Below are 25,387 nucleotides of genomic sequence, written 5' to 3'. Positions count from 1 at the left end.
AAAAATAAAATACTTGGGAATCAACCTAACAAAAGAGGTGAAAGACTTATACAATGAAAACTACAGAACCCTAAAGAGAGATATAGAAGAAGACCTCAGAAGATGGAAAAATATACCCTGTTCATGGATAGGCAGAACTAACATCATCAAAATGGCGATATTACCAAAAGTTCTCTATATGTTCAATGCTATGCCAATCAAAATCCCAACAGCATTTCTTGTAGAAATAGATAAAACAATCATGAAATTCATATAGAATAATAAAAGAACCAGAATAGCAAAAACAATGCTAAGCAGGAAGTGTGAATCAGGCAGTATAGCAATACCAGACTTCAAACTATACTACAGAGCAATAGTAACAAAAACAGCATGGTACTGGTACCAAAACAGGCGGGTGGACCAATGGTACAGAATAGAGGACACAGTAACCAATCCACAAAACTACAACTATCTTATATTTGATAAAGGGGCTAAAAGCATGCAATGGAGGAAGGATAGCATCTTCAACAAATGGTGTTGGGAAAACTGGAAATCCATTTGCATCAAAATGAACCTGAATCCCTTTCTCTCGCCATGCACAAAACTTAACTCAAAATGGATCAAGGAGCTTGATATTAAATCAGAGACCCGGCGTCTGATAGAAGAAAAAGTTGGCTATGATCTACATACTGTGGGGTCGGGCTCCAAATTCCTCAATAGGACACCCATAGCGCAAGAGTTAACAACTAGAATCAACAAATGGGACTTACTCAAACTAAAAAGTTTTTTTCTCAGCAAAAGAAACAATAAGAGAGATAAACAGGGACCCTACATCCTGGGAACAAATCTTTACTCCACACACTTCAGATAGAGCCCTAATATCCAGAGTATACAAAGAACTCAAAAAATTAGACAATAAGATAACAAATAACCCAATCAACAAATGGGCCAAGGACCTGAACAGACACTTCTCAGAGGAGGACATACAATCAATCAATAAGTACATGAAAAAATGCTCACCATTGCTAGCAGTCAGAGAAATGCAAATCAAAACCACCCTAAGATACCATCTCACTCCAGTAAGATTGGCAGCCATTATGAAGTCCAACAACAACAAGTGCTGGAGAGGATGCGGGGAAAAGGGTACACTTGTTCATTGTTGGTGGGACTGCAAATTGGTGCAGCCAATTTGGAAAGCAGTATGGAGATTTCTTGGAAAGCTGGGAATGGAACCACCATTTGACCCAGCTATTCCCCTTCTCGGTCTATTCCCTAAAGACCTAATAAGAGCATGCTACAGGGACACTGCTACATCGATGTTCATAGCAGCACAATTCACGATAACAAGATTGTGGAACCAACCTAGATGCCCTTCAATAGATGAATGGATAAAAAAATGTGGCATTTATACACAATGGAGTATTACTCTGCTTTAAAAAATGACAAAATCATAGAATTTGGAGGGAAATGGATGGCATTAGAGCAGATTATGCTAAGTGAAGCTAGCCAATCCTTAAAAAACAAATGCCAAATGACTGCTTTGATATAAGGGGAGTAACCAAGGACAGGGTAGGGATGAAGAGCTTGAGAAGAAGATTAACATTAAACAGGGATGAGAGGTGGGAGGGAAAGGGAGTGAGAAGGGAAATCGCATGGAAATGGAAGGTGATCCTCAGGGTTATACAAAATTACATATAAGAGGAATGGAGGGGTAAGAGAAAAATAATACAAGTGGAAGAAATGATTTACAGTAGAGGGGGTAGAGAGAGAAAAGGGGAGGGAGGCGGGGAGGGGGATAGTAGAGAATAGGATAGACAGCAGAATCCATCAGTCACTAGAATGGCAATATGTAAATCAATGGAAGTGTAACTGATGTGATACAACAATCTGTATACGGGGTAAAAATGGGAGTTCATAACCCACTTGAATCAAACTGTGAAATATGATATATTAAGAACTATGTAACGTTTTGAACGACCAACAATAAAAAAAAAAGCATGCACCAAAGTCCAATGACGTGCCAATTGTTGTGCACTGTTCAAGTTTTGTAACTGGCATAAGAAATTTCACTCATTGGGGGCATGATGAATGGTAGCCCCTCCTTTTTTTTGCTTTTAAATAAATCATTCAAGACGTTTATACTAATAGGTATAAATCCAAGATCTCCCTCTTTCTCAGTGTTAATGTACTTCTCATGGCTTCACCCTTTATCCAAGAACTCCAGGGCTTCAAAATTCACATCTTGTTTTGAGAATCAGGGAAGTCTCCTCGGGCTGTGTGTGCAACGCTCCTCCACACCAGCAGAAGTCACTGTTGACAAATGGTCTTTAGTAGGTTCAGATCAGCATAGTCCAGGCCATGCTGGTATTGGCCAAGATCACTGCAGGGTACAAGGTTACCATCTCCTTAATTCACAAGCACACAGGCTCAGTGGTTGGCCCTCAGGTCTGGACAGCATGTCAGGGGAACTGGGTACTCAGATCTTTCCAGACTCATCTATTTGCTGGGTTTCAACCAGGCCTTCCCCATCAGTCCACTTGGACCACTTGGCCCCTTCCCCCCAGCCCATGAATCTGGGTAAGGGCCACGCCCCTCCAGTTTGCTGACTCCCTCTTCACATGCTTGTGGGGTCAAGGTTGCCCTCTTGTCCCTTTTCTGCCTTGGGGGTCTACAGCATCCCTTTACAGACTGGTCCACACCTTCCCAGGCCCCTGTAAAACAGGAGAGAAATGACCTCTGCCAAGCCCCCCAAGAGCCCTTCAACAATACACATTCAAAGTCCTCTCACCACCTTCTCGCAGGAAAATGGGTACCACACAGAAAAGAAGGTCTAGTACATGGTTGTTGCTAAATTATCTTTCCAGGATAAAAGCTATGTGTTTTTTTTTTCCTCCTAAACAATTAGAGTTGTATCTGACCACATGCTTGATCTCAGTTATTAAAAACACAATCCACTATAAACCAGACAAAACACCACCTTTTGGAAGCTTACAATGTAAGGAAGAAGTCAAAACCAAAAAATAACGAAACCACTCCGTATCAGGAATGGTGGAGCAGCCCTACTTGATGGACCAAATTTACTCCACCCGCCTTGAGGGAGACCAAGAAACCTGAAGCACTGAGGTCTATAAGAAGAACCATAAGAAAAAGGTGACCAAGGAGACATGCAATATGAGCACATGAAATATGAGCACCCTTGAGCAGCTGAAGGCGATGTAAGGGCCTCCACTGTCCCCTCTGCCACCTCTAGTCCTTCCTAGAGTCCCAGGAGGGATAGACCTTATGTGTTAGCTAGACTTCCAGTAGGACAGGAGAGGGGCCAATTCCAAAGGCCAACCTCCCCTTTCGGTCCCTCGCACATTGTGAGTAAATGCAGAATTTAGGAAGGGAAGAGATTCACATCAAGGACAAACACAACACGCCCGCCCCCACTTCCCAGTTGATCCCCCTGGAAAACACAGGCCGGAGGCGCTTCAGCCCTGAACTGTGCTCTGCGCCTCGGCTTCCTTTCCAGGGCGATGCGGCAGGCAGGGGTGCTTCCAGGATGTGCCTGCTCCAGATGGGGGAGAGTGTGAGAGGGAGGGGCTCCCGGGCGTTGAATAAATAAAGCGGATGCGGTTGAGCAACTGTTGAAATATGAGGAAATTGCTTCCAGCAGTTTAAAGTCTTGGCTTGACTCATAATTTAACCTTGAATATAGTTTTCAAAAATCATTAAGTCCCCAAAGCCTTCATCTCTAGCAGTGATTAGCTATGATGCAGTCAGTAGGAAGTTAATATATTTATTTATAAGGAGGCAGATAATGCATGGAAAGAATCTATTCATCCTGCACTCACTCTGGGAGTACATACTGACAGCGAGCTCAGGAACCAGCACCACTGCTGAGCACTGGGAGATGCCAGGGAACAAACAAGCTCCCACCTGCCAAGGAGCTTGACTACCCATAAGAGGAGGCGACAAGGAATCAGCATTAATGGAACACCATTGCATGCCAACCATTGTTCTGGGAGTTTCTGCTGCCTTTAACCTTTACCCTTGAATGAATACACACACACACACACACACACACACACACACACACACGTAAATGGAAAGGGAGCATTGTAAGCAATCATGTCGGGAAAATAATCATAAAATGAAACTTCCTGAGGCACATCTGTATTTAAGGCCACCCTATGTATCTAGGACCTTCTGCATGACTGTTATTGTTCCAAGGGTAACACACATATCCACCCATTTAATCCTCATGGCCACCTTATGAAGGAGGGTCTGTCGACCTCTACACTTTACTGATGAAGAAATTGAAGGTCAAAATCACAGATCCAGAAAGACAACATTGCTCTTCATTTGTATACCAGGGTTCTCATTCCTTCCAAATCACCGGGTCCCCAGGGGAAAAAAAAAGTATAACTGTTCTGTGACTCTGTACTAAGTCTGTCATTTGCTAGTGACTTGGGGAAGAAGTTAAAGGGAGAAAAGGAGGGAGCAGGGTCTTAAGGGTAGACAAGGCTACAGAAGGAATCTGATACACAGGATTCTTCCAGAATAGACGTGGAGTCACGCCAGGCATCTTCATGCCTCAGGATTGGCATCTGGGGCCTTGAGGTCACAAAAGGAATCATGATACTCGCATTTCTGCATCTGCTTTTGGGGACAGCCCTGTCAAAACCAGAGGTAAGGATAAAATGGGAAGACCAAATACATCTCAGCCTCGGCTCCCACCCACCCCATCTGGTTCCTCCTGAATCTCCCCAAGCCACGGTTCAGTGAAACTTGAGAAGCTTCCTGGTTGCCATGGAAATGGGCAAGGCTACATCAAACAGGAAGTAAGAATGGAAGAAACGGATTCTGTAGCTTCCCCAGGCAACTCCTGAGCAAGTTCTCTAATTACCCTTTGCATCCAGAGTCAAAGAGTTCTCTGGTCACAGGAATAGCCCCGAGCCTTCCAATATCCTCAGCCAGGTAAGCAGAATGCTCCCATTCACCCAGCGCGGCCCCAGGTCCTCTCTCTGGAGCTTGTCAGTTCCCCTCTCTCAGCTCAATTCTTTTTTGTTAGATAGTAATTCCAAAACACCGGGTGAAACTGGAACAAGTATAAGAAAGGGGTCTCTCTAGGGTGTACACACGGAGTGATTCCTACCGGTACTTGGGATTTGGTTCTTGGCTCTGTGGAGATCTCTTCCATCTCCAACATTCAGTGTTTTTAGGGACAGGGTGACAAGACACAAGTTGCTAAAGAAGTGTCCAGAAGGTGTCAGAGAAGCCACAGGGATTTGGACTCTGAAAGGCAGGCGAAAGGACACTCCTCCCCAGGATTTGCCAAAGCCCGGAGGTGCCTCTTCCTGTTAATCCACACTCCCTTATCATCCCTTTAAAGTCTTTGCCCAACTGATTGACTCTTTTTTCTTTAAATTTTTATTTTTTATTGGTTGTTCACAACATTACAAAGCTCTTGACATATCATATTTCATACATTAGATTGAAGTGGGTTATGAACCCCCAATTTTACCCCAAATGCAGATTGCAGAATCACGTCGGTTACACATCCACAAATGTACATAATGCCCTATTAGTAATTGTTGTATTCTGCTATTAGGTGTGTAATTGGGGAGTCCAAGACGAGGTATAAATGAGCAAAAAGTCCCCAAACTTCATTTCGGTGACTGCTTCCAACTTCCTCCCGTAGACATGAAGTCGCCAAACTGGATTCTTTGGTGGTTGTTGTTCTACAGACTTTTTTCTTTTCCCACCCCATTTTCTAATTTGAACATTCAAGGGTCAAACACTTGGGGCCTTATGTAAGCCAGCAACTGGAAAGCGGTCATTGTCCCCTCTCCTTCAGCTAACACAGACATGGATAGGAACAACACATCACAGATGTGCATGCGATGCCCGGGGGTGATTCAACTTTGAATTTAATGTGAGCAGTGAGCTTGGAGTTGGGTGTCTCCCCTTTGCCTGCCTCGGTTAGAACTGGAAGAAGCAGAGGGTTCTGTCCTCAGCGTGGTGAGAAGCCCAAGCCCCCCCACTCCACAGGTGAGGGTGGGCTTTTGTTCACTTTGCTATTAAGGAAGCCAGACGAGAGGACCCAACACCAAGACCAAGGATCCAATCCCAAGGTCTCTCTTACCTCCCTGAGTTAAAGGCTTCCTGAGAAGGGTCCCCACCCTTTGCAGTGTGTCCCACGATGATGTCACAGGCCCACGATGGACCTCAACAGAACTCCTTTCTTCCTTCTGTCTGTTCTCCACCATGCAGTTAAAAAGGTCCACTCGCACACAACTTCATTCATTCTTTTTCCTAAGCCTTTGCTGACATGAGTATCTGCATTCTACAGAGAAGACCCAGGCAGAGAGAGAAGGGACTGCTCTAGGAACACACAACTGATATATCACTGCTGTAAGCATTTAAAATGCAAGTTTGTACCCCCCAAACCTGTGCTCCCCGGCACTCTGCTTCCAGACTGTCAGGTACTGATTGGCAGGGGATGGAGGTGGGAGGAAGTGGGTCGGAAAGAAAAATATGCCAGAGAAAGAGATGCTGCTCACTGTATTCTGCAATCTTTCCTTGGGTCTTCTCTCCTTTCTTGGCCGAGGGCATGCATTATTTATCTCTCCCACGCAGAAATTTCGCAGTCATACTAAAGGTCAGAAGGGGAGGAGAGAGTTATCTAAATCCGCAGCTGTATCCAGGCACACTCGGGGTGACATATGGAGTCCAGCGGAATCCATCTGGGAGAAGAATAAAGACATGAGCTTCCATATTTCTTCTTTCCTTCTTTCTTTCTTCTTTTCTCCCTTCCTCCCTCCCTCTCTCCCTCCCCCCATAAGACAAAAATACACTGGCAAGTTTGTGCCTCTTCTGACCCATTTCCACCCCCCTCACCCTGACAACCCAACTACCTCAAGTGAGGACCTGGAATGAACCATGTCATTCTGATGCTTTGTAGTGTAAGCTTTCCTGTCTCTGATTTTGGAACCCCCTTGGATAGATTCAAATTTCTCTTTTGAAATCCTCAAACCTATTTTCTTTAATTAAAACAATAAATATGTGTTCTGTAGCATTTGGAGGGAGTGACTGGGGACATTAAGGCATAAAAACAGACAGATGGGATGTTGCAGTTCCAGAAAAGATGGACACCCCCCACCCCAGGCTGGTGTCTGCCAGTTCTGGGATGCACCTTTATGGCAACCAATGGGGATGTTCCTGTTACTGGGTACCCATCTCTTTGTCCTCCCCATATGACGATCCCTGACCAGATTTTCATTCATGTCCAGCCACAGTGAGCCATCCAGCTGCACTGTCTGCACTGGACCTGGGGAGCAGTGACTTTTACAAAAGATCTCTGAAAAGATAGCTATTTAGTCCCCCCCCCCCCCAGTACTTGAAGGAACAAACCTGGCTTAGTAGAAAGGGTTCAGATATTTTTGTTCTACTCTCATTCTGGGAAGCCCACCTAAAAGCAATCAAAAAGGTAAAATCGTATTTTAATTGCTAAAGCAAGGAAATTGCCAAAAGTCTCCTAACCCTAAAATTGTTATTATATCCAACAATAAATGTCTGGATGGAGAGCAGGAAATCTCATACTGCCTCACACTCTGGTGGGATGAGGATTTTCCAGAGTAAACGTCCTTGTCCTGAAGTTCGTTAATACCCAGGATGCTTTGAGTAGGGTGGCACTATCCGGGGTCATCGAAACATAAGCCATGGGAGAGAGACGCACTGTAGAGAATGAACTCATGTGACTCTGAGAAGCGGAGGGACTCCAAATCCAAGGGTGACAATGTATGTTTCCACCTAATGGATTAAGGACTAGCATTAAAATAAAAAATAAGGTCATACAATATTGAAAGAGAATTAAATTGGAGGCTGACACTGTTCACCTATAAGACTTGTATGAAGTCGCAGTAATGAATGCAGTGTGGGATTAGAGAAGGGAACAGACAGAAAGATCAGCAGAATTTAGAAAGGAGTTCCCAGAAATAGATGCACGTAAATCCAGGCAACTGAGCTTTGAGAGTGGAGTAAAAAAGCAAGACAGTGGAGAAAATATAGTCTTTTCAACAAATAGTCCCAGAACAACTGGGCATCCATATGCAAGAAAAATGAATCTAGACACAAACCTTAAACCCTTTTGAAAAATTCACTCAGAATGAATCACAAAGACCTGAGTGTAAAACAAAACTATACAACTCTGAGAAGATAACACAGGAGGAGATCTAGATGACCCTGGGTTTGGTGATGCCTTTTTTTTTTTTTTTTTTTAAAGAGAGAGTGAGAGAGGAGAGAGAGAGAGAGAGAGAGAGAGGGAGGGAGAGAATTTTTTTTTTAATATTTATTTTTTAGTTCTTGGCGGACACAACATCTTTGTTGGTATGTGGTGCTGAGGATCGAACCCGGGCCGCACGCATGCCAGGCGAGCGCGCTACCGCTTGAGCCACATCCCCAGCCCCTGGTGATGCCTTTTTAGATACAATCTCAAAAACACAATCAGGGACTAGAGAGAATCAATAAGTTGGACTTCGTTAAAATTAAAAACACCTCCTCTGTGGCTCTGTGAAAGACATCATCAAGAGAATAAAAAAATAAGCCACAGAGAGAAATCATTTGCAAAAGAAAAATATGATAAGGAACTATCGTTCAAAATAGACCACGAAAGAAAAAATAAATAAATGAAATAAATAAATAAAATCAGCAGAAAGGAATCAATCCAATTTTAAAATGGGTTGATGACCTTCACAACAGAAACTTCACCAAAGACGTATGGATGATAAATAAGCATATAAAAATGCCATCAGGGAAAGGCAAATTAAAATAACAATGAGATGCACTTATACATGTACTAGGATGGCCAAAATCCAGAACACTGCCCACACCAAATGCTGGCGAAGAGGCAGAACAACAGGAGCTCTCATCCACTCCTGGTGGGGGTACAAAATGGCACCACCACTTTGGTAGGTAGTTTGAGGGTTTTCTTAACAAAATTTAAAACATTCTCTCCATACAACCCAGAAAAGCTGTGCTCTTTGGGATTTATACAGAGGAGTTGAAAAACTTATGTCCATCCCCAAACCTGCACAAAGATGTTCATAGAAACTTTATTCAGAATGAGAAAAACCTGGCAACAACTGAGAGGTCCCTCAACAGGCAGGTGAGCTGCGGACCCCCTGACAAAGAGCATATTAGTCAGCCTTAAAAAGAAAAGAACTGGCAGGTCATGGAAAGATTGGACGGGGAGTTAGAGATACATCAATAATAAGTGAAAGAAGCTCATTTGGATTTGTGAAAAAGCATTCAGACGGCATGGTTCCAACTGCAGGCCATTCCAGAAAAGGCAAACTATGGGGACAATGAAACGATCAGTGGTGGCCGGGAATTAGGGCAGAGCACTGAGGACTTGGAGGGCAGTGAAACCACTCTGTACGTGACTACAATGGCAGGTGCGTGTCACATATTTGAGTGAATCCATAGAATGTACACCACCAAGAGAGAACCCTAGTGTGGACTATGGACTTTGGACAGTGAAGATGTGACCAACGTAGGTTCATCAACTATAAAAAAAAATACGTCTTTGGGGTGGGATGTTGATAATATGGGAGGCGACATGTGAGGGAGGAGCAGCTATGTTGGAAATTTCCGTACCTCCCCTCAATTTTGCTGTAATCCAACAATTCTAAAAAAAAAAAAAAACCTAATAAAAATTACACTGTTATTAGAGAACAATAAAAAGGAGAAGAAGAGGGAAAAAAGAAGGAGAGGAATATGAAGAAGGAAGTCTGGATTCAGAGACAGAATGCAAACTTGGCCATCTCCTTATGCCAGGCATTTCCCTGGCCATTTGAAATGTACACATTTTATCTCTTTTCCAAAAAGAATACAATAGAGAGATTATGGGTTTTATTTCACATACAATGAAATGGATAGTTTTAGGGACCAGATCACTCTAATTCAAGGTCAATACACTGATATTAAACATTTTAAGCCAGGCATGGTGATACACACTTGTAATCCTAATGACTCTGGAGGCTGAGGCAAGTTGGAGGCCAGACTGGGCAACTTACCAAAAGTTGTCTAAAAATAAAAAATAAAAAGGGATGGGGTTGAGCCCAGTGGTAGATTGCCCCTGTGTCTAATCCCCAATACTGCAAAACGATTAAAATAAAATACAAATATTTCTTTTGTGTGTGGTACCTGGGATGGAGCCCAGGAGTGCTCTACTACTGGGCTAAGCCCTAGCTCTTCTTCTTCTTCTTCTTCTTCTTCTTCTTCTTCTTCTTCTTCTTCTTCTTCTTCTTATTATTATTATTTTAAGGTAGGGTCTTGCTAATTACCCAGGTTGGCTTCAAACTGGCAATTCTCCTGCCTTAGCATCCCAGGTTGCTGAGATCACAGGTGGGCCACAGCACCTAGTCAGAAAAACAAACAAACAAACAAACAAAAACCCAGTTCCTCCTTCAATTGCATCGTCATCCCCATGTTGTCCACCACCACTCTCAACAGCACCTTCATCTTCATCACTGATATGCACAGAGCTTGAGATGTACCATCACTGGACCTGTGCAGTTTTCTCATTTAATTCTCACAATTCCATTTCATAGCAAATTTAAAAAAAAAATGGTGCTCAGAAAAAACTAAACATACCCCTCAGATCACGCATCTGGTAAGCGGCAGAGCCCAGATCTGTTGGGCGCCTAACTTCAAATCCTGTTCATCTACTATTTCTCACTCTTTCCAGATAGAGTCTGCCATTCCACTAACTGGCTAACAAATAAGGTTTCCTCCCTTGGATTTGGCCTCCTCATCTACAAAATGAGCAGTTTGTGCTAAATGATTTAAGATTCCTTTCCAATCTAATCTGACAAACTGATCTAATTTCAGTGTAGCAGCTTGGAGGGAATGTTTTGGGTCCGGGTTTGTTATTTCTGAAATAACCTGTCTTCTCTCTTCCCAGGAGAGCAGCAGTAAATATACAGATGGAGAGGGAACAAAAGAGCCTACAAATCCTGTAAAATGAAATCGCACGGCACAAATGTGGTTATTCTGAGGGAAAGAATAAAGCGGCGTGTTCCGGAGCCTTTTCACACAGCTGCCAATCAAAGCCGCAGCCAGGCAGGCTTTCAGAAGAGCTGCTCTATTTAACCCGAGGACACAGAGTGAGCAATTTGGAGCTCAGCGTCGTGACATCCCATAACCTGCACCCAGACATCCAGGATGCCCTCTCCTGACCCCCACGTACCCAGTCCATCACCAAGTCGCGCTGATTTCTCCACCGGAATAACTTTCAATTCCCAGCCCCATTTCCCATGTTCTTTGTCCAAACTCTTATTATCTCTACCCCAACTATTTGCAGTTTCCTCACTGCCTCTGTGCATCGCAGTACCACTCACCCCCCACCATACTGCAAGGATCTTGGTCCATCTTCTGCTGTGATAACAGAATACCACTGACTGCATAACTTACAAACAACAGCAGTTCATTAGGTTCTCAGTTTTGGAGGCAGGAAGTCCAAGGGCACCCATGACTGTCAAGGGTCTCCGTCCTAAGTCTACTTGGCAGAGGGCAAGTGAGCCTGCAGGAGACAAGAAGGCTGGACTCACTTTTATCAGGAACATACTCCCCAAAATCCATGCATGAGAGCAGAGCTCTTGGAACCAACCGCCTCTTGAAAGTCCCAGTTCTCAATGCTGACATTACAATGACAAGCAGCTCTCAAAATGAGTTTGGGGGCATATTCAGGTAGTTGCATGAAATCATATTTTTCAAGTTCAAATCTGATCATGACACAGTCTTATCACTAACCATCTTAGAGAACAAAGTATAATAATGCAGACGTTGAAAAGTCATCCACAGTCTACATGTCCAGTTTCACCTCTCTCTCATTCAATTCTCTTATGCTTCATCCTTGCTGATTCACTCATGCTCTCTCAGACATGGGTGAATGTCCCTGCTTTCATGTCATTTTTTTTCCTATTTGGACCCAGAATGTTCCCAAACTCACCACCCTGACCACCCCTGCCAACTCCTGTCTCTGTTACCTGGAGAACTTCTATTTATGCATTAAACTCCAGCTCTACTCTGATCTGCATAAGGATATATCGACTTCACGGCGGTTTCTCAGTTGAATGATCCCTCCTGTAGCTGGAAAGTTCTAGAACTAAAGAGACAACATTTCAGATGGTTGGTTTGGTATTAGTTGCCTTTGCTGGACTGAAAGGACCTTAGGGAAAAGGAGACACCTAAATACTTAATAGATATAATAATGCATGGTGTGTATCAATGCCCATGTCAGACGACACTCTGCCAGGGCTTTCCTAAGTGAATTAAAACATGCTCAGAGAAATAAATGAGTGAGAAGGCAACAGCCAAGAAACATCGACCTCTGAGTATCCGAGAAAGAATTTGATGAGACCGTTTTGTAAGAGTTTATGAGGTCCAAGAGCTTGGACAAGAGGTGTAGGCGCTCTGGAGGGGAAATCAGTATTCACAGTCATGAAATAATTTTAAAAAAGAGAGAATTCAATATACCACAAACTAAATTATGGGATTAATAAAACCCAAATCAAAGCTCTAAGGGGATTTTTTTTTAAAAACCTTGACAGAATGAAGTTAATTTGGAAGATCGAAAACAGACAAGAGCCATCTCAATCAAAATCCCAGCAGGTTTAATTGATATTCTCACACTAAAATTTAAATGAAAGTGAGAAGGACCAAGAAGGGCCAAGGTAAACTTGGAGAAGAACAAAGCTGGGGGTGTTATGTCACCGGTTAATAAGGTCTGTTTAAAGTTTTAGTATTCGAGACACTGTGGTATTTGCACAGGAATAGATAAGCAGGTATATAGGACAAAATAGAGAGGTCACAAATATTCTTTAGCATATGTGGTTGTTTGATTTATGAGAGACAAAGAATCATATTGACTATTCTTTTCATTCTGTCTTTTTCCATTTAACTTTGTGTGAATCATCCTCATTGTTGAGTACAATCTTAAACCATTCATGTTCGTTGCTACATAGTATTCCTTTGTGGAGTGCATCTCTCCAATGCAGCGGAAAAACGTCAATCATTCCAAGAACCACTTCCTGGAATGATTGACGTTTTTCCTCTGCATTGGAGAGATGCACTCCACAGTGGTTCTGGGTCAATCTGGTATCCATTTGGAAAAATATATTTTGTCCCTCTACTTTATATTATGCACAAAAATCAGTTGCAGATGGATCACAAATATAAGTGTGAAGATTAAGACTATTAATCTTAAATAAGAAAACATGTTTGTAATATTGGAGAAAGCAAAGAGTTCTTAAACACATTACCAAAAAAATGTTAACCGTAAAGATTAGATCAGATTAAAATTTTAAGGATCTCATCAAAGGTCACCAAAGAGTAAAAGGGCAATTTAAAGAGTAACACAATGAACACAAATCCCAAATATATGAAGACCTTCTACAAAACAATTAAAAATAAACAATAAAAAGGAGAGACTTGAAGAGACAGCTAATTAGAAGGGATACGATAGTGATTACTTAAGTTATGAAAATGTGTTCCACCTTATGAATTATCATGGAAAAGAAAACTCAAATCCCAATAGCATTCACACTAGAATAACTAAATCAATAAGACAAGTGACTAAATATTGGCAAGCTGGTGGTAACTGGAACTCTAACTGCACTGCTGTTAGGTGGTAAACTGATACAATCACTCTGGAAAACTATTTGGCAGTAACTACCAAAACAAATCTTCTATCTACCCCATGATTCAGTCATTCTTCTCCAGGGATAGACTGAACGGAATGCATACCCATACTCACCCCTGAGTTGCACCCCAATGTTTTCATATGACACTAGGACATGAATGTCTTATTAATGTACTATGAATGTGCTATTAGCATAGCAGTATTGGTAAGAGCTCCAACCTTGGAAACTGCCCTAATGCAAGTCAACAGCAGCAGGAATAAGCCACAGTGTACTCACACAATGGAGTATCAGATGGCCGTGGGTATGAGCGATGTAAAGCTATTTTCCATCATATGGACCATTCTCACAAACTTGCCACCCAGTATTGGTAAGGATGCCATGATGGGATTATTAATCAGGACTTTGTTTTAGAAGGTACTATACACACACATAGCCATAAAACACCTACACCAGCGGACCTGACAATTTCACTTCTAAGATTTACTCGTGAGGAAATAATCAGACGTACAAAGAGCTATGTCAACGAAGATTTGTTGCAGTGCTACTTAAGAAGACAAAAAGAGTGGAAAGAAAGTAAACATGCAAGAAGAGATGAGTTAAATGATGGTGGAAAGGGAAAATGTGTAGCCAATTAAATGCAAAGACAAACAAAAAAATGTCAACTCCTTTTTGCAAGGGTCTGGAAGAGGCCCCCAGAATCCCCCAGACCTTCAGACACTCTGGGCCACCCACCAGCAGCATCTCAGTGGAAAAGCAAAGCAGCCTTTCCCGCCATGACAATCTGCAACGTGGGACTTCACAACCCACACCGTGAAGTTGTTCCCAGGTGTTGTGCACAAAGCCCATGTGCCACGTTCACATGAATATTCTCTGTGTTAAAGTCACGAGTTTTAAAAAAGAAACCCCAATTCTCCTAAGTTTAACTTGCCTTTTCTACCAACGAACTCAATAAAATTACACCTACAGTAAACGGTCAGGAATCGTGTTTTGAAAGCCCAACAAAGGACATGAAGAACGACTTGGTGTGAAGGGAAACGGACAGGAAGTCACCTATGTCAAGGATAATTCGATACACACACCCTACACTCCACAACGTCCAGCAAGACCAGCGAGATTAATGGGTGGCTTGCAATGACATCTAAATTTTTGAATTGCTTGTCTTGAAAAATGTGTAGGGATTATCTAAATATAAAGCAATAAGACTATTTTCATTCTGAAATGAAGCAGAAAGAACTTTATAGATTATGATTTCCTTTTTTAAATTAATTTATCAATTGATTGATGGGGGGGCAACATAATTCTTTCCAGATGGTATCTTACTTAGGAATCAAAATTCCTTAATAAAAGTGGCTCTGTGGAGTGAGTGGCAGATATACACTCCAGATGCTGGCTCTCCTTCCTGCCCTCCACCTCTCCCTCCACTTCACCCTGACCCCAGCTCCCAGCACCTGATATGCTTTCCAAGAGCATAGAACTTAACCTTAAAAACTCTATGTTGGATGATCTTTGACTGGCATATTGGGGAGCCTTTCCTGGTACCTTCATAAGTATTAAAATTAGATTATAAAAGAATTCATAGACAAAGATATCATGTTTTGGATTCCCCCCCCCATGTATTTGATAATTATGTCTGCCTCTAAACACACATCTAGATACTGGAAAGCAGTGAAAAGACATACAGCAGAGTGTAAAATATGGTTATGTCAGGAACAAGACTGCTTTCTGTTTTCGTTTTTTGCTCATCCCTATCTTCTAATTTTCCTACGATGAATATGTATTGCTTTTGTAATAAGAAAAATGCACTTTTTTAAGGGTAAGCAGGAGAGCATGATTTATTTTGCATACATTCAAGTGTTATTTTTTCTGCCAGTGAGATCCAAGTGACATTTGAGAATTATGATTTTAGGTCTAATTACTTTTTTAAAAAAACCAACACTTCATTCAGGCATATTTTATATGTAGTCAAATTCTGAAATCCTAAGTGTATACCTGAATGGATTTGGGCACATATATATTCTTGTGAACATAATTCCTCTTTTTGTTGTTGTTCCTCTCTTTTAACTTTTATATCTGATTCTGGATGATGCTATTAAAAACCGGCTTTATTGTTCGTGTATTGATATATCACACTGAACCCCATTGATCTGTATGATTCATGCATGTTAAACAATAAAATTTAAAAAGTTTATTGCAGTATAACTAACTTATAATAAATTATATGTATTTAAAGTATATAATTTGATAGGTTTGAACATGGAAAGGAGGGGCAGTTATTCCTGAGATTCAATTCTGGATGTGACCTTTCTTTTTTTTAATGTTTTTATTAGAGCATTAGAGTCATACATAATAGTGGAGTTCATTTTGACACGATCACACATGCCTGGAATATTATTTTGGATAATGTGACCTTTCTTCATCTTAGACAAATTACTGAATCTCTTTGAACTTCACTTTTCTCACTTATGGCTAATGTACTTACTTTGCAAGATCATTAGAAGGACTAACAATGTTGTATAAACCCTGCCCGTAACAGGTTCCCAACAAATAATGGCTGGTGTTGAAGTCATCTCACCTTTATCCAAAGAGGGAACCTTAGGCTCAAGAATGTGAGAAACTGGCTTATGGTCCCATAGCTGCTGAGAAAATAGCTGACAGCAGGACCTGACTCTGTCTTGGAAACTTTTAAAGATGCCTTTTCCTGAGGGACCCCCAAAATGGTGTGAGATGAATGAAACTGGGAGAACCAGTACCTCTCTAGCCCTTCTCTCCCTCCTCACCTCTGACTCGGGCTTCACCATGAGTGGTGGCAACCCATCCACCATGTTTCCTCAGCAAGCCGCCCACCTCCTCAGCCTGTTCGCTTATCGATCAAAGAAAGAAATTAGATCAAGAATGGCTCCTTGGAAGGCTTCTGTGAGACCCCAAAGGGTGACAGTTAAAATTAATTTTTAAAGCTCTATCAATGTGACAGTTGTTCAATAGTAAGCTCTTGGGGAGAAGAATGTTGGAACACACAGTAGGAAGGACCTTGAGAATCAGCTTCTACTAGCTTTAGAGTTCCTCTGCTAGAGTTACAGTAATCACTCAGTAATCACTCAACACTTCCCATATGTTGAGGACCCACTAAGTGCAATGCTAAGCAGTTTTTCAAATATCATTTCATCTTTTCTTCACCACAACCATCCTAGGTAGACATTCAACCTCACTTTACAGGTGAGAAAATGAAAACCTAGAGAAGTTAATTGTTCAAACCTGTATGGCTGGCCTGGGTTTGCACTTCTATGATAACATTTTTCTTTCAAGTTTTTTTTTTTCAGAAAGGAAACAATTCCTAGCTCATTTCATGTGTCCAGATAGACCTTGATATGAGTTTCCTGTCCAGAACACCACTATGACTGAAAATTACAGAACAATGTTATAGAACAAGAAATCTCTCAAAAATAAAAGCAAATCAAAACCAGCAATATATAAAAGTGACAGTATATCACAGCCCAGTGTGGTTTATCCTAGAAAAGCAAAGGTGTAACATTTTAAAATAAATTAATGCCATTCTTCAAGTGAAGAAAGACAAGAGAAAGAAAATGTGATGATTCAATTTCAATTCATGACTGAAAATCAAGTGTACCAGTAAACTACGAATAAAAGAGAATATTCTTAACCTTACAAAAGGTAATAGAAAGTAGAAAAATATATGGGAAAAAATTCATCATAATAATAGGGTAACTACTTTCCATAAAAAAAAACTGGTACTAAAGCAAGAATTTCTGCTTCAACTACTTTTATAAAATATTGCACCAGCTATCCTAACCAGCATAATAAGGCAAGATAAATAAAAGCTATACAGATTGTACAAGAAGTAAAGCTGTCTTCTCTCACAGACAAAACTGATTCTAACATACAAAAATCTTGGGAAATCTATATAAATACTAGAATAAAGGAATTTAGCAAGGACTCAGAATATATGATCAATACGTAACCAAACATCAATTGCAATTTTGTTTACTAGCGATAAACAAATGGAAAACGAAATTAAAGAATGCCATTTACACAGCATCTAAAGGCACGAATCCTGGGGGATGCATTTTACAAAGCACGTGTAAGGCGTCGGTCACAGTGGGAACGTGGAATATCTCCCAGAGGCTCATGCATGGAATGCTGGTCCCCAATGCCGAGGTGTTCAGAATCAGGGTTCTTGGGAAATGATTGGATTATGACGGTTCTGACCTCATCTGTAAATTAACGCATGGTTGGGTTAATAATTTGGTGGCACTAGGAGGTGGCAAAAACTTCAGGAGATGGGGCCTAGTTGAAAGAAGTAGGTCACTACTGGAGATATGCCTGGGATATTTCTTGCCCTGGCCCCTTTTCTCCTCTCTCTCTCCCCCCCCCCACCCCTTCCAGCTGCCATAAGCAGAGCCTCGGTCCCCCGCCAGGCCCTTCCGCCCTAATGTTGTGTCTCACCCCAGGCCTACAGCAATGAAACCAACCAACCGTGGACTGAAACCTCTGAAACTGTGAACCAAAGTAAATCTTTCTTCCTCTAAGTGGTTTCCTCGGGTATTTGCCACAGTGATAAAAAGTTGACTCACACACACACACACACACACACACACACACATGCACACACACCACACAAATTTACAGGAAAATTTCAAGAAAACGCAGAAAAATTAAATGAAGAGCAAAACATTGTTCACGGGACAGAAGCTTAAAACCAGTTCTGTCAACACTGTGCTGTCAAAGCATGATAGTCAAAATTTCAGCTGGTCTTTTTAAAATAGAAATGAACAAACTGCTTAATTTACTTGAAAATACAAAGAACTTCTGATAGCCAAAATAATTACAAAAAAATAATAATAAAGTTAGATACTTTCCACCTGATTCAGGATTTACAATAAAAGTACAGAGGCGGAGATGTGTAGCACTGACATAGCCAAATAGATCAATAAAATAGAACAGAGGCCCAGAAGTATATTGCACTTGCCTGCTCATGGCTTTGCAATTGAATGGCAAAGAGCAGTCTTTTTAGCACGTGGCGCTGGCTCAATGGATATCCCTTTTGGAAAAAGTGCTCAACTCTCACCTAACAACCTACACAAAAATGAATATGGACCATCCATAAAAATTCAAATCACAATGACAGCTTTTACTTCTTCCTTTATAACCTCTGTATCTTTCCTTTCCTTATCTTGCCTTATTATGCTGGCTAGGTTTAGCCAATGCAGGGTTTTATATAAGTAGTTGCTGCAGTACCAGTTTTTGATGGAAAAAGAATATTCTTGAACCCCGTCTGTAGACAAATATTTCTAGAAAAAGATGTGAAAGACACTAACAGGGAAAAGAAGAAAGAAAGAAATTGGAGGGGAGGTGGAGAGGAAGAGAAGGAAGAAGAAAGAAATAAAATTGCAAAAATGGGACTTCCGTAAAATTGAAAATGTCCCTGTAGAAGATAGCAACACAGAACAGGCACTTCACATAATGAAGAAAATGCATTTACATAATCATGGACTTGTATTCAAACTATTAAAACAACCCTTACAAATCAAAAATAAAAATGACCAAATGACTTTAATAATAGTTTCCCAAGAAGATACACGAATGGGTGATAAGCACCTGAAAAAAAATCTCAGTGTGATTGAAACTGGAGTTTGACTCTCCACTTCTGTTGGTGGGTGGGTGGGGCCCGTGTAGGCTGCAGGCCTCTGCAGCTGAGAAAGCACATTTTAGTTTTTAACAGTTAATCAGCGAGGGCGGGGGATGCCCATCGGTGTCAGCTCAGAGGGTCTTAGCTGGCAAAGCTGGATCTTCTCCACTACCGTTGAGTGGCATGTCGAAGCTCTTGGTGTTGCAGCTCTTAATGTGGGCCAGGCCCTCCAATGTTGCAACAGACCCCACCTGCTCAACACCAACTTCTTTCCAGGTTCTTGTCTCCTGTATCCAAAGAATGAAATTCACTGGGCAGCAGAAGGCCAGGGTGGAAGGATCCAGATTTATTCAAGTATGAAGAATAGAAACAGAACTTCTGGAGAAGCAAGAGGGGAGTCCAATAGAGGTTGCCACCTGCGTGTGCCAGTCTAGGGGTTTTATACAACACTTGGGTCAATGCTATTGGTCCAGATTTATGCTAATCAGGGTTTGGAAACGTACTGATGCTATTGGTTCCAGTTTATGCTCATCAGGTTTTTAACCCTGGAGTCTGAGCTTCCATTCAGGTCTGCCCCACTTGCATTGTCGCTCTGCTTGCCTGAAATCCCGGCTTCCTAAGATGTGGAGGTTGTGGGATTGTGGATGCTGGGGGTTCGCCGCAGCTGCAGAGCTGTGTGGAGCGGGAGTCCACCCCAGGCCTGGGCTAGGCTGCCACAGGGTGACAGGTGAGTGCCCCCTGGCCCGGCCCACCCTGCCTTGCTCCACCACAGGCCCTTGGTGGCATGGCAGGGTCTGTGGGCTGCCTGCACTCCACCCCACACACGCCAGGGCTCTGCAGCTCCAGGACGGGGCTTGACTTCATTGCTAATGATCAGAGAATTGTAAATTCAAACCACAATATAATTTCACATATATTAGAATGGCTGAAAGTTTATAAAGAAATAAAAAGAGTATGGGGCTGGGGATGTGGCTCAAGCAGTGGTGCACTCAACTGGCATGCGTGCGGCCCGGGTTCGATCCTCAGCACCACATACAAACAAAGATGTTGTGTCCACCGAAAACTAAAAAATAAATATTAAAGTTCTTTCTCTCTCTCTCTCTCTCTCTCTCTCTCTCTCTCTCTCTCTCTTAAAAAAAAGAAATAAAAAGAGTATCAGTCTCTGATGAGCACATGAACAAGTGAAATCCTCATGCTGGGAGTATAAAATAGTTTAATTACTTTGGAAAAAAGTTTGGTTTTTATACAGACATGCATCTACCTTGTGACCCATCAATCTCAATCTCAATTCTAGAAGATAAATTTAAAACCACACACAAAAGCTTGTACAGCAATATTTCTGCAGTCTTAGGAACCATAATATAAAATTAGAAATCGCCCAAATATCTATCAACAGAATAAAAAATAAATTTTTATTTTTATGCATTTGAAAACTACTTAACAATAAAAAGAAACTAACAAACTAACTCATCCGTAGAGGGCTTACCTGGTATATTCAAGGCCCTGGGTTTGATCCCCCAGAACCAAAAAAAAAAAGAATCACTGACACATTTAAAAAAATGGATGATGAATCTCAAAAATACTTCATTTTCCAGAGAATTCAGACACAAATATTACATACTATATAATTTCATTTACTGTATACTCCTCTGGGAGGAATGGTGTAGCAGGTGCTGATTAGCTCTTCAGCACAAACCTTCTACCATCAGGTGGCATCCAAGAGCACTATAGAGGTCATGCCTGCTGTATCCAGCAGGTGGCAGCAGACCCAAACCAAACTTCAGCTCTAGGACACGGACACCAAGTTGAATTTTTCCCTCTGTGCATGTCTTCTCTCCAATAGCTACTATTTCAACTTGGCCACTCTGTCAGGCAGAAAAGGGACAGGCATAAAAAGGGAAACGAATGCAAGAGAATAGGTACACGTCCATGATCCCCCCACATGACAGGTACTCTTAACTATACTTAATAAACAATAACTCATTTCCCCTCCACCTGGTATCAGGGGCATGGTGTTTGTAGTTTAAAGTTAGGCAGACAGAGGCTCAGGGATGGAGGGAACACACGAAATTATTGAGTTCAAACTGGGAGAGAGAGGGTTTGAGTTGGATCTTTCTGTGTAACACTGTCCACACCTACAGACCAAAGACCTCAATGTGAAGGGTGTTTATTGATGTGGGTTGAAGCCGCCTTCTAACTATCTTGGGGCCTTTGACTCAGTCACGCTTCACAGCTCCATGAGACAGGGACCTTTAACATTACCTGCATGTGAAAGATAGATGGTCAGCTGGATGCTGAGACGTGGATCAACCTGCAGAGACCCATACTGGAGGTGAAGTTTGAGCTTCTACTGGAATCCTGGTTCTGGCTCTCAAACGTGACCCTTCTCTACAGAGCTGTTTACAAAGGGACCAGCTGACAGCCTTGTGGGAAAGTGAAGAAGGCTGTTGATAACAGAATACTCATTGCAGTCCACTTCTCCCAAACTCCAGCTGCAAAGAATGGTTTCACCCTCTCCTTGTCTCCTATTATGGGCTCAATATTAGGTGTCCCCCAAAGGCTCATGTGTGAGACAATGCAAGAAAGACATTTTAGAGGTGAAACGATTGGGTTGTAAGAGGTTTGACCTAATCAGTGCATTAATCCCCTATAGGGATTCACTTGGTGGTAACTGTGGGCAGGTGGGCATGTCTTTGGGGGTATCTATTCTGTCCTTATTGAGTGAGCTCTTTCTCTGCTTCCTAGTGACACATGTCCAGCAGCTTCCTTCTGCCACACTTTTTCACCATGAGGTTCTGCCTCACCCTGTGCCCTGAAGAATGGAGTTAGCTGCCTATGGACTAAGTGCTCTGAAACCATGAGCCCTAACTGTTTGTTCTCTTGGTTTTTTTTTTGGTCACAATGGCGGAAAGCAAACAAACAAACAAACAAAAAACTGACTAAAACATCCCCCAAGGGTCCCAGAGGCCTTTAGAAGCCAACAGTCTTGCCTGTGGCTGCTGCCAATCTTCCAAGACCCATGGCTCCCATCTGTCCGGCCAGCTAACCTTTTTTGCATCAACACTGAATGACTATCAAACACTGACAATGGAAACACGTGCCAGCCTTGGAAATGCCTTCACCCTCGGGGAGGAAGGTCCTGCCAAACTTGCAGAAACAAAACCACAGAGAAAGGATTCCAGGGGTGACTAATCAGCATATGAAGGGCCGAGGATTTCTGCCTGGTCAGCGAGGACTTCCTGGTGGAGGAGGGCTTCCTTGAGCCTTTGAGGCAAGTAAGGTTTGAAGGGATGGAGAAAGAGGTCAGGGAGTTACTGTCTCTGAGTGAAGAGCTTCAGTGAGAACAGAAGGTCAGCTAGACTAAACGAGGGTCCCCGAGGGAACGGCTGGCCATTCATTCGCTTGCAAGGGTTGGTTGGGAGCATATTGAGGAAGATCCTGAGAGCCCAGATGAAGGCCCTTGCATTTATTTTATAAACTTTTGACTTGTGATGGCTCCAAGTCACTCAAGGTATGTAGAGAGAGACAGAAGATGAAGCCAGTCTCCAGGAAACTACCAGGCAAGCCTGTGCAGAGAAGAATGCAAATGAGGCTGGGGCAGGAAGAAGGAGCCAGGCTCATTTGCAAGATGTTCTATGTGGCAAGTGCTAAGTCCTTGGCACCTATGCTAATATCTGATCATCCCGAGTGCTCTGGAAGGTCTGTAATGTTATCATCCCTGGTTTGTAGATGATGAGGTTGAGAAAACTTTCTAAGGTTTCCTGGGCTCAAATCAACAAAGCTGGGATTTGAATCCACACAGCCTGACCCCAAAGTTTCTTTTCTTTTTTTTTTTTTTTTTTTTTTTGTGGCGGGGGGTGGTGGTGAAGAGAATGTTTTTCTTTTTTTTTATTATTGGTTGTTCAAAACATTACAAAGCTCTTGACATATCATATTTCATACATTTGATTCAAGTGGGTTATGAGCTCCCATTTTTACCCCGTATACAGATTGCAGAATCACATCAGTTACACATCCACGTTTTTACATATTGCCATACTAGTGACTGTTGTATTCTGCTACCTTTCCTATCCTCTACTATCCCCCCTCCCCTCCCCTCCCCTCCCATCTTCTCTCTCTGCCCCATCTACTGTAATTCATTTCTCTCTCTTGTTTTGTTTTTTTCCCTTTCCCCTCACATCCTCTTATATGTAATTTTGTATAACAATGAGGGTCTCCTTCCATTTCTATGCAATTTCCCTTCTCTCTCCCTTTCCCTCCCACCTCTCATCCCTGTTTAATGGTAATCTTCTTCTCATACTCTTCCTCCCTGCTCTGTTCTTAGTGGCTCTCCTTATATCAAAGAAGACATTTGGCATTTGTTTTTTAGGGATTGGCTAGCTTCACTTAGCATAATCTGCTCTAGTGCCATCCATTTCCCTGCAAATGCCATGATTTTGTCATTTTTTAGTGCTGAGTAATACTCCATTGTGTATAAATGCCATATTTTTTTATCCATTCATCTATTGAAGGGCATCTAGGTTGGTTCCACAGTCTAGCTATTGTGAATTGTGCTGCTATGAACATCGTTGTAGCAGTATCCCTATAGTACGCTCTTTTAAGGTCTTCAGGGGATAGTCCGAGAAGGGGAATAGCTGGGTCAAATGGTGGTTCCAGTCCCAGCTTTCCCAGGAATCTCCATACTGCTTTCCAAATTGGCCGCACCAATTTGCAGTCCCACCAGCCATGTACAAGAGTACCCTTTTCCCCACATCCTCGCCAGCACTTTCCTAACCACCATGTCATATGGTTTATCGAATTCACGGTTTAACAAAATCCAGGTTGGCTAAGTCTAAGCCTTTTAGATTTCCTGGTTACTCTGAAACAGCCAATGTCTCTAAAGAAACTATAGGAGATACGTTCCCCAAACTTTAGAAGTCTGGAGAGCCAAGGACCATACCAGGCTTGTGGATCCAGAGACTGTAGAACTAAGTACTTGATGGCCTCTGTTCTTAGGAATCAGAGCAGTCCCAGAGGGACAGGAGCCATCAGAGGAACGTGCCATCACTGCCAATGCTCAGTACCTCCATCATCGATTCCTTGAGAAGGAGGGAAGAGGTAAACACCTCACTGCCACCCTGAGGTGCTTGGGAAGACTCCAGGGTCGGGTGGGGAGGAAGATGAAAAGGATTCCCTCCAGCGCTTCAGGTGTGGCTGGAGATGTGGACTGCAGATTGAGCTCACTCTTCTAGTCAAGCAGAGGATAATTTCCATCACACACACCAGGCCACGCTCCAAAGGGATTCCTCCCCAAAGCAAGCACAGACCTGGGCAGAGCAGCCACAGCCATGGTGTGTGACAGTTTTCTCCCCGTGGAAGAAAACTAAAAATAAAGCCAGAGGCAAAACAGCATTGGTAGCTCTTAAAGACTGAGGGAAAACGGTCACAGCCACAGTTCTGTAGTCTCCAGTGTTTATAGAGTCCCAGAAGGTCAGGCTCCAGGGTGGAATCTATTGTTGAGAGAAAAGACCTTAGAAACGGAAGCTGCAGGAACGAAACAGTGATCGAGATCTTAGCGCTTGTCTAAGTGAGGCTCTGAAAGGCCTGAGTACCTGTGATTTTGTCTCAGGGAATGTCTTCAAGAAGCCTGGCATCTGTGGGTACTGGGCCATGTGCTGAGTTCACATTTGCAGGGAAGGATTTGTCAGGAAAGGACAGCTTGGTTAGGGGAGGTCGACTTTACTATGGCATATTAATCAGCACAAGGTAGATGGTGCTGCAGTAACAAGCAATCCAAGGTGCTCAGCAATTTTATACAAGAAAGATTGTTTGGGGCTGGGGATGTGGCTCAAGCGGTAGCGCGCTCGCCTGGCATGCGTGCGGCCCAGGTTCGATCCTCAGCACCACATACCAACAAAGATGTTGTGTCCACCGAGAACTAAAAAAAAAAATAAATAAATATTAAAAATTCTCTCTCTCTCTCTCTCTCACTCTCTCTCCTCTCTCACTCTCTTTAAAAAAAAAAAAAAAAAAAAAGATTGTTTCTTCATCCTAAAAAAGCCATCACCGGTTCCTGAGTCAGAGCGAGAAAGAA

The 25,387-nt window shown here is 42.4% G+C and overlaps 2 protein-coding genes across 2 annotated transcripts in view; one reads left to right on the top strand and one right to left on the bottom strand.

Annotated features, from left to right (window-relative positions):
• LOC308636116 (protein SLFN14-like) overlaps positions 1-25,387 on the top strand; it is a gene marked incomplete at both ends in the record, with an annotated part of 462,924 nt that overhangs the window by 244,569 nt on the left and 192,968 nt on the right. The gene's annotated exons all lie outside the window — the stretch shown is intronic.
• Positions 1-25,387, bottom strand: part of LOC308636277 (protein SLFN14-like) — a gene marked incomplete at both ends in the record, with an annotated part of 238,084 nt that overhangs the window by 62,039 nt on the left and 150,658 nt on the right. The window lies entirely within an intron of this gene.

This window comes from Spermophilus citellus (assembly GCF_964194105.1).
Source record: "Spermophilus citellus genome assembly, chromosome: 17".
NCBI classification, from domain to species: Eukaryota; Metazoa; Chordata; class Mammalia; order Rodentia; family Sciuridae; genus Spermophilus; species Spermophilus citellus.
Note: the sequence above shows the minus strand (reverse complement) of the source record. Positions and strands in the feature narration are given on the sequence as shown.